Raw genomic sequence first — 9,600 nt, forward strand, 5'->3', positions numbered from 1 at the left:
GCTTATGCCTGTAATCCCAGCACTTTCAGATGCTGAGGCAGGTGGATCACTTGAGGCCAGGAGTTCAAGATCAGCCTGGCCAATATGGTGACACTATCTCTATTAAAAATACAAAACTTAGCTGGGCGTGGTGGCATATGCCTGTAATCCCAGCTACTCAGAAGACTGAAACAGAAGAATTGCTTGAACCCTGCAGGCAGAGTCTGCAGTGAGCCGAGATTGTACTACTGCTCTCCAGCCTACATGACAGAGTGGAACTCTGTCTCAAAAATAAATAAATACATAAATAAAGAAATAAGAGCAGGCAGCCAGGTGCGGTGGTTTGCACCTGTTATCCCAGCTACTTGGGAGTCTGAGGCAGGAGGATCACTTGATCCCAAGAGTTAGAGGACAAATAGATGAACCCACAATTGTAATTGGAGACTTTAACACCTCTCTATCAGCCATGGACAGATCCAGCAGGCAGAAAATCGATCAGGACGTAGTTGAACTCAACAACACTTCAATCAACGGGATATGGTTGACTTCTATAGACTTCTTCATCCAACAACAGGGGGTTACACACTTTTCTTAGCTCACATGCAACATTCACCAAGATTAACCACATTCTGGGTTATGAAACACAGCTCTATGCATTTAAAAGAATAGATATCACACAATGTGGGCAAATTCAGACCACAATGGAATTAAACTAGAAACATGAACAGAATAGTACCTGGAAAATCTCCCAAATACTTGGAGATTAAATAACACACTTTTAAATAACACACAAGTCAAAAAAGAAACCTCAAAAGAATTTTAAAAATATTTTGAACTAAATAAAAATGAAATATAATTTATCAAAATTTGAGGGATGCAGTGAAAGCAGTATTTGGAGGGAAATTTGTGGTATTGTTAGAAAGAATAAAAATTAATACTTTTATTCTTTAAAATCAATAGTCTAACCTTCCACTTTAGTAAACTAGAAAATGAAGAGCAAATTAAATACAAAGTAAGCCAAAGAAAAATAATAAAAATGAGAGCAACTAGAGGAGAAATTAGTGAAACTGAAGACGGAAAATCAATGAAACCAAAAGCTAGTACTGAAAAGATCAATAAAATCAACAAACCTCTAACCTGGCTAAGAAAAAAAGAAGGTTGGGCGTGGTAATCCACGCCTGTAATCCCAGTAGTTTGGGAGGCTGAAACGGATGGATCACTTGAGCCCAGGAGTTTGAGACCAACCTGGGTAACATGGTGAAATACCATCTTTACCAAAATAAAAAATAAATTTAGCCGGACGTAGTGACGTGCACCTATAGTCCCAGCTACTAGGGAGGCTGAGGTGGGAGAATCACTTGAATGCAGGAGGCAGAGGTTTCAGTTAGTGGAGATCACACCACTGCACTCCAGCCTGGGCAACAGAGTGAGACCTTGAATAATAAAAAGAAGGAAGGAAGGAGGGAGGGAGGGAGGGAAGGAGGGAGGAAAGAAGGAAAGGAGGGAAGAGAAAAGAAGACACAAATTTCTAATATCAGAAATAAAAGAGGGAACATCACAACAGACTCCATGGACATCAAAAGGAGAATAAAAGAACGTTATGAATAACTTTATCGCCACAAATTCAATAACCTAGATAAAAGGGACCGCCAATTCCTTGAAAGATATTATCTTCCAAAATCCATACAAGATGAAACACAATCTGAATAGGCCTATATTTATTAAAGACATCGAATCAATAAATAGTAACCTTCAAAACAGAATTCACCATCTCAGATAGTTTCACCAGTGAATTCTACCAAATGTTTAAAGAATAAATTATACTAATTCTCTACAAACTCCTCCAAAAAAATTGAAGCAGAGGAAATACTTCTTAACTTATTCTATAAGGCCAGCATTACCTTAATACCACTCCATCATGAACCTAGATGCAAAAATCCTCAACAAAATATTAACAAAGTGAATCCAACAAATGTATAAAAAAGAATTATATGCCATGACCAAGTGGGATTTAGCCCAGGTATGAAGGCTGGTTCATCATTAGAATTGAGCTAGAGAAGAGAAATCACAGTATCATATCAATAGATACAGAAAAATCATTTGACAAAATCCTATACCTATTCGTGATTTTTTAAAAAGCTCTCAGAAAACTAGGAATAGAGGGCAACCTCCTTAACTTGATAAAGAACATCTACCACAAAAACCTCAGCCAACACCATACCCAGTAGTGAGAAACTTGAAGCTTTCCCACTAAGTTCAGGAAAAAAGGATGTCCCCTCTCACCACAGCTTTTTAGCATCATACTAGAAGTCCTAGGTAGTACAATAAAACAAGAAAATGAAATAAAAACATACAGATTTGGAAGAAAGAAATAAGACTTTGTTTACCGATGACATGATTGTCTATGTAGAAAATCCAAAAGAATCATCAGCAACAACAAAAACTCCTAGAACTAATCAGCAATTATAGCAATGTTGCAGGATACAAGATTAATATACAAAAGTTTATCACTTTTCTATTTCTCAGCAATAAGCAAGTCGAATTTGAAATTAAAGATGCATTACTATTTATATTAAGTTGTACAAATTAAGTGTACAACTTACATTAATTTAATGTAAATTGTTTATCCAAAAAAGCCACTTAGGTATAAATCTAACAAAATATATACAAGACTTATATGAAGAAAACTACAAGCCTCTGATGAAAAATATCAAGAAGTCAGCCAGGCATGGTGGTTCACACCTGTAATCCTAGCACTTTGGGAGGCCAAGGCGGGCGAATCACTTGAGGTCAGGAGTTTGAGACCAGGCTGGCCAACAGAGTGAAACTCCATCTCTACCAAAAAATACAAAAAACTCCGGGTGCAGTGGCTCATACCTGTAATTCCAACACTTTGGGAGGCCAAGGCTTGAGGATCATGAGGTCAGGAGTTCAAGACCAGCCTAACCAACATGGTGAAATTCCCATCTCTTCTAAAAATACAAAAATTAGCCAGGTGTGGTGGTGCACGCCTGCAATCCCAGCTACTTGGGAGGCTGAGGCAGGAGAACTTTGCAGAGGCAAAAGACCCAGAATAACCAACTCAAAATTGAACAAAGAAGAATGAAGTCAGAGTAGTGACACTACCCAACCTCAAGACTCACTATCAGCCTACAGTAATGAAGACAATGTGGTATTTGTAAAAGAATAGACAAATAGATCTATGGAACAAAAGAGAGCCTAGAAGTAGACCTATATAATACCATCAACTGAACTTTGACTAAGGTAACAAAAGCAATACGGTGGAGCAAAAACAATCTTTTCAACAAATGGTGGTGGAATAACTGGACATCTACATTAAAAAAAATCTAGAGAGATCTTACATATTTTCCAAAAATTAACTCAAAATGGATCATAGGCCTAAATGTAAAATGCAAAACATTTAAAAAAATAACATAAGAGAAAATCTGGGCCAGGAGTGGTGGCTAACACATAAAATCCCAGCACTTTGGGAGGCTGAGGCAGATGGATGACCTAAGGTCAGGAGTTTGAGACCAGCCTGGCCAACATGGCAAAACCTCGTCTCTAATAAAAATACAAAAATTAGCAGGGTATGATAGTGCATGTCTGTAGTCCCAGCTACTCGTGAGGCTGAGGAAGGAGAATCACTTGAACCTGGGAGGTGGCAGTGTCAGTGAGTGGAGATCATGCCACTGCACTCCAGCCTGGGCAGCAGAGCAAAACTCCACCTCAAAAAGACAACAACAACAAAAAAAAAAAGGAGAGAAAATCTGGGTGATCTTGTAAGGCAATGGCTTTTTAGTATAACATCAAAGGCACAATCTATGAATGAAAGAATTCATAAGCTGGACTTCATTAAAATTAAAATCATGCTCTTCAAAAGCCAATGACAAGAGAATAAAAAGATAAGCCATATACTGGGAGAAAATGTTTGCAACCAACATATCTGATAAAGGATCTAACATGCACAAAGAACTCTTTTTAAATTGCATTTTAGGTTTGGGGTACATGTGAAGAACATGCAAGATTGTTGCATAGGAACACACATGGCAGTGTGATTTGCTGCCTTCCTCCCCATCACCTATATCTGGCATTTCTCCCCATGCTATCTCTTCCCAACTCCCCACCTCCACTGTCCCTCCCCTATTTACGCCCCCACAGACTCCAGTGTGTGATGCTCCCCTCCCTGTGTCCATGTGTTCTCATTGTTCATTTTTTTTTTTTTTTTGAGATGGAGTTTCACGTTGTTACTCAGGATGGAGTGCCATGGCACAATCTCGGCTCACCACAACCTCTGCCTCCTGGGTTCAAGCAATTCTCCTGCCTCAGCCTCCTGAGTAGCTGGGATTACAGGCATGAGTCACCATGCCCAGCTAATTTTTGCATTTTTAGTAGAGATGGAGTTTCTCCATGTTGGCCAGGCTGGTCTTGAACTTCTGACCTCAAGTGATCTGCCTGCCTTGGCCTCCTGAAGTGCTGGGATTACAGGCATGAGTCATTGCATCTGGCCACAAAGAACTCTCAAAACTCAAAAATAAGAAAGCAAACAATGCAATTTAAAAATGAACCAAATACCTTAACAGACATCACCAAAGAAGATACACAGAGGGAAAGTAAGCGTATGAAAAGATGCCCAACATAGTCATCAGGGAATTGCAAATAAAACAATGAAATACCACTACATTCCTATTAGAATGGCCAGATCCAGAACACTGACAACACCAAATGCGGACAAGGCTGTGGAACAGCAGGAACTCTCATTCATTGCTGTTGAGAATGCAAAACGGTACAGTCACTTGGAAGACAGTTTGGCAGTTTCTTACAAAACTAAACATACTCTTACCATACTGGCCAGCAGTCACACTCCTTGGCATTTGTTCAATAGTTGAAAACTTATCTTCACACAAAAGCCTGCACATGAATGTTTATAGCAGCCTTATTCATAAAAGCCAAAACTTGGAAGTAACCAAGATGTCCTTCATAGGTGAATGGATAAATAAACCGTGGTACATCCGGACAATGGAACATTACTCAGTGCTAAAAAGAAATGAGCTATCAAGCCATGGAAAGACATGGAGGAACTTTACATGCAAATTTTTAAGTGAAAGAAGACTATCTGAAAAGGCTACAAACTGTATAATTTCAACTATGTGGCATTCTGACAAAGGTAAAACTATGGAGAGGTAAAAAGATTAGTGGTTAGGGAAGGAGGGATGAATAGGCAGAGCACAGAGGACTTTTAGGGCAGTGAAACTATTCTGTATGATAGAACAATGGTAGATTTATGTCATGATACATTTACCCAAACTCATAGAAATTACAAAGCTAGGCCAGGCGCAGTGGTACTCTTCTGTAATCCCAGCGCTTTGGGAGACTGAAGCAGGCGAATCACTTGAGGCCAGGAGTTTGAGACCAGTCTGGCCGACATAGGGAAATCCCGATGCCACTAAAAATACAAAAAATTAGCTGGACGTGGTGGCCCATGCCTGTAATTTCAGCTACTCCAGAGGCTGAGGCATTAGAATCACTTGAACCCAGGAGGTGGAGATTGCAGTGAGCCAAGATCGCACCACTGTGTTCCAGCCTTGGTAACAGAGGGGGATCCAGTCTCAAAAAAGAAATTACAAAGCCAAGAGTGAACATGTAAACCATGGATACTGGGTGAAAACGATGTGTCAGTGTTGTTTCATTGATTATAATAAATGTACCACACTAGTGCAGGATGCTGGTGAGGCTGTGCGTTTGTGAAACAGCATGTATACAGGAACTCTCTATTATTTCCACTCAATTTTGCTGTGAATGTGAAGATGCACTAAAAATAAAGTCTATTAATTTTTTTAAAAGTATTAGTCAAGCAAAAAAGCAGGAAAATACAACAAATGGTGAGGAGAAGAATGAAGAGAACCAGACCCCAGAAATAACACAGATGCTACAATAATACACAAGGATTATTAAAACAGGTATTATAAATATACTTGATGCATAGGTTTGAAGGTAGAAGAAAGATTGGGCATGGTAAAGAGAGATACGGAAGGGGTGTGTGTGTGTGTGTGTGTGTGTGTGTGTGCATGCTCACATGTATACAAAAATGTTGTGTGTATACACACACATGTGCAAAATAGACTTTGAGAGATAAAAAGTATAATTACTGACATAAAAAATACACCGATTAGGCCAGGCATGGTGGCTCACGCCCGTAATCCTAGCACTTTGGGAGGCCAATTCAGGCAGATCGCTTGAGACCTGAAGTTCAAGACCAGCCTGGCCAACATGGTGAAACACTGTTTCTACTAAAAATAAAAAAATTAGCCAGGCATGGTGGCACATACCTGTAATCCCAGCTACTCGGGAGGCTGAGGCAAGAGAATCACTTGAACCTGGGATGTGAAGGTAGCATTGAGCCAAGATCATGCCACTCCACTGAGCAACAGAGCAAGACTCTGTGTCAAAAAAAAAAAAAAAAAAAAGAGGGCCAGGTATGGTGGCTCATGCCTGTAATCCCAGCACTTTGGGAGGCCAAGGCAGGTGGATCACAAGGTTAGTTGGAGACCAGCCTGACCAACACAGTGAAACCCTGTCTCTACTAAAAACACAAAAATTAGCCCAGCATGGTGGCACGTGCCTGTAATCCCAGCTACTCGGGAGGCTGAGGCAGGAGAATTGCTTGAACCTGGGAGGCGGAGGTTGCAGTGAGCTGAGATCGAGCCACTGCACTCCAGCCTGGCACCTGAGACAGACTCTGTCTCAAAAAACAAAAAAACTCTGGACACTGTTTGGCGGTACTATTTCAGGATTATCATACTTCAATGCCAGGAGCGTAACACGTCTTTGAGGATGACAGAAGCTTCACATTCAAAACCTTCCCAGGCTATGCCCTCTGTGTTTCTTCCTTTGGCTGGTTCTAATTTGTATCCTTTCGCTATAAAAAAATTATAATCATAAGTACAGTACTTTTCTAAGTTCTGCGAGTCATTCTAGCAAATTATTGAACCTGAGGGTGGTCATAGGAATCCCTGAATTATATAGCCCCCTTATCTGAAGTAAGGTGGCCCGAGGGACCCCTAAACTTGCAATTGGAGTCTGAAGTGAGGGCAGTCTTACGGGGACTCTTCCCTCACACTGCAGTCTGTCAGTTCGCTGAAACTTCTTTATAGCTATTCAACAATAAAAAGGAGCCAACTATCAATAACTCTATCCATGTGGATGAATATTTAATAAGTCAGATGGCACAGAGACGCTTCTGGAAGGAACGCTGAGATGCCATGCAGGGAGAGCCCCAGGTCCAGTTCAAACCTGTATTGGTTGGTGATGGTGGTACTGGAAAAACAACCTTCATGAAACGTCATTTGACTGATGAATCTGAGAAGAAGTATGTAGCCACCTTGGGTGTTGAGGTTCATCCCCTAGTGTTCCACACCAACAGAGGACCTATTAAGTTTAATGTATGGGACACAGCCGGCCAGGAGAAATTCAGTGGACTGAGAGATGGCTATTATATCCAAGCCACGTGCACCATCAGAATGTTTGATGTAACGCAGAGAGTTACTTACAAGAATGTGCCTAACTGGCATAAAGATCCAGTGCGAGTGTGTGAAAACATCCCCGTTGTGTTGCATGGCAACAAAGTGGCGGAAAGTGAAGGCAAAATCCATCGTCTTCCATTGAAGGAAGAATCTTCAATACTATGACATTTCTGCCAAAAGTAACCACAACTCTGAAAAGCCCTTCCTCTGGCTTGCTAGGGAAGTTCATTGGAGACCCTAGCTTGGAATCTGTTGCCATGCCTGCTCTTGCCCCACCAGAGGTTGTCAAGGACCTAGCTTTGGCAGCGCAGTATGAGTATGACTCAGAGGCTGCTCAGACAACTGTTGTCCCGGATGAGGATGATGACCTCGGAGAATGAATCTGGAGCCCAGCATCATGGGTCTAGTTTTGCTTTTTTTTTGAGTAGATGAAAGAAGTCTAGTTTTACAGGCAGCTGTCCTGTGATGTCAGCAGTGCAGCACATGTGCCACCACCTCACTATTACCTAGCTAAGTGGAACATGGGCTTCATCTGTAGGATGCTGAAGGAGATGAGTTGGCTTCGGAGTGAATGCGGCAGTTTAAAATATGCCTTCATTGTTTGGACCTCCACATTTAGCCATTTTGGAACGCAGCTGATTCCTTGAATTTCAAATATGAGGCTGCTACAATCACATCACAATATTCAGTGGTGAAATCTTGTTTGCTACTGTCATTCCCATTTCTTTTTGTTTAGAATCAGAATTAAGTTGTATTTTAAATATCAAAAAAATTAATGATACTGTAAAATAAGCTAGGACTTACCCCCCAAAAAAGATTATATGGTTACATTAATATAAAATTCTAGAACTAATATGACAGAAAGCAGATCAGTGGTTGCCTGGACATGGAGTGGCATGGGATGGATTACAAAAAGGCATGGGGAACATTTTTGGAAATGTGGGCATGTTAATCAGTTTCACATATATATCAGAATTCACCCACCGTATATCTAAATATGTGTATTTTATTTTATATCAATTATACCTTAATACTTCTTATATTTTTTAAAAAAATTAATGCCCAGGTTCCATCTCTTATTAATTAAATGATAATTTCAGTAGGTAGGATATTGCATGGTTTTCATTTTTGTTTTTTGAGATGGGGTCTCACTCTGTTAGCCCAGGCTGTAGTGCAGTGGTGTGATCTCAGCTCACTGCAACCTCTGTCTCCCAAGTTCAAGTGATTCTCTGGCCTCAGCCTCTCAAGTAGCTGGGACTACAAGCAAATGCCACCATATCTGGCTAATTTTTTTATTTTTAGTAGAGACAGGGTTTTACCATGTTGTGCAAACTGATCTCAAACTCTTGACCTCAGGTGATCCACCTGCCTTAACCTCCCGAAGTGCTGGGATTACAGGCACGAGTCACCACTCCCAGCCAGCATTGTTTTTTGTTTTGTTTTGTTTTTCGAGATGGAGTCTTGCTCTGTTGCCCAGGCTGGAGTGCAATGGCGTGATTTTGGCTCACTGCAACCTCTGCCTCCCAGGTTCAAGCAATTCTCTGCCTCAGCCTCCTGAGTAGCTGGGATTACAGGCACCTGCCATCACACCTGGCTAATTTTTTTTTTTTTTTGAGGTGGAGTCTCGCTCTGTCGAAAGGGTGGAGTGTAGTGGTACAATCTCAGCTGACTGCAACCTCCGCCTCCCGGGTTCAAGAGATTCTCCTGCCTCAGCCTCCTGAGTAACTGGGACTACAGGCACATGCCACCACATCCAGCTAATCTTTGTATTTTTAGTAGAGATGAGGTTTCATCAGGCTGGCCAAGATGGTCTCCATCTTTTGACCTCGTGATCCGCCTACCTCAGCCTTCCAAAGTGCTGGGATTACAGGTGTGAGCCACTGTGCCTGGCCAATTTTTGTATTTTTTGGTAGAGACAGGGTTTCATCATATTGGCCAGGCTGATCTCAAATTCCTGACCTCAGGTGATCTGCCTGCCTCAGCCTCCCAAAGTGCTGTGATTACAGGCATGAGCCACCACACCCAACCTACTGGATTCTTAAAGAGGTCTAAAAGTCTAAGAACCACCATTCCAGGAGCCAGAGGAACCATCGCATGA

General features: G+C 41.2%; 1 pseudogene; it reads left to right on the forward strand.

Annotated features, from left to right (window-relative positions):
• Window positions 1-7,270: 7,270 nt before the first annotated feature.
• Window positions 7,271-8,010, forward strand: LOC100413568 (GTP-binding nuclear protein Ran-like; annotated as a pseudogene).
• The last annotated feature ends 1,590 nt before the right edge of the window (window positions 8,011-9,600 follow it).

This window comes from Callithrix jacchus, chromosome 7 (assembly GCF_049354715.1).
Source record: "Callithrix jacchus isolate 240 chromosome 7, calJac240_pri, whole genome shotgun sequence".
Classification (NCBI taxonomy): Eukaryota; Metazoa; Chordata; class Mammalia; order Primates; family Cebidae; genus Callithrix; species Callithrix jacchus.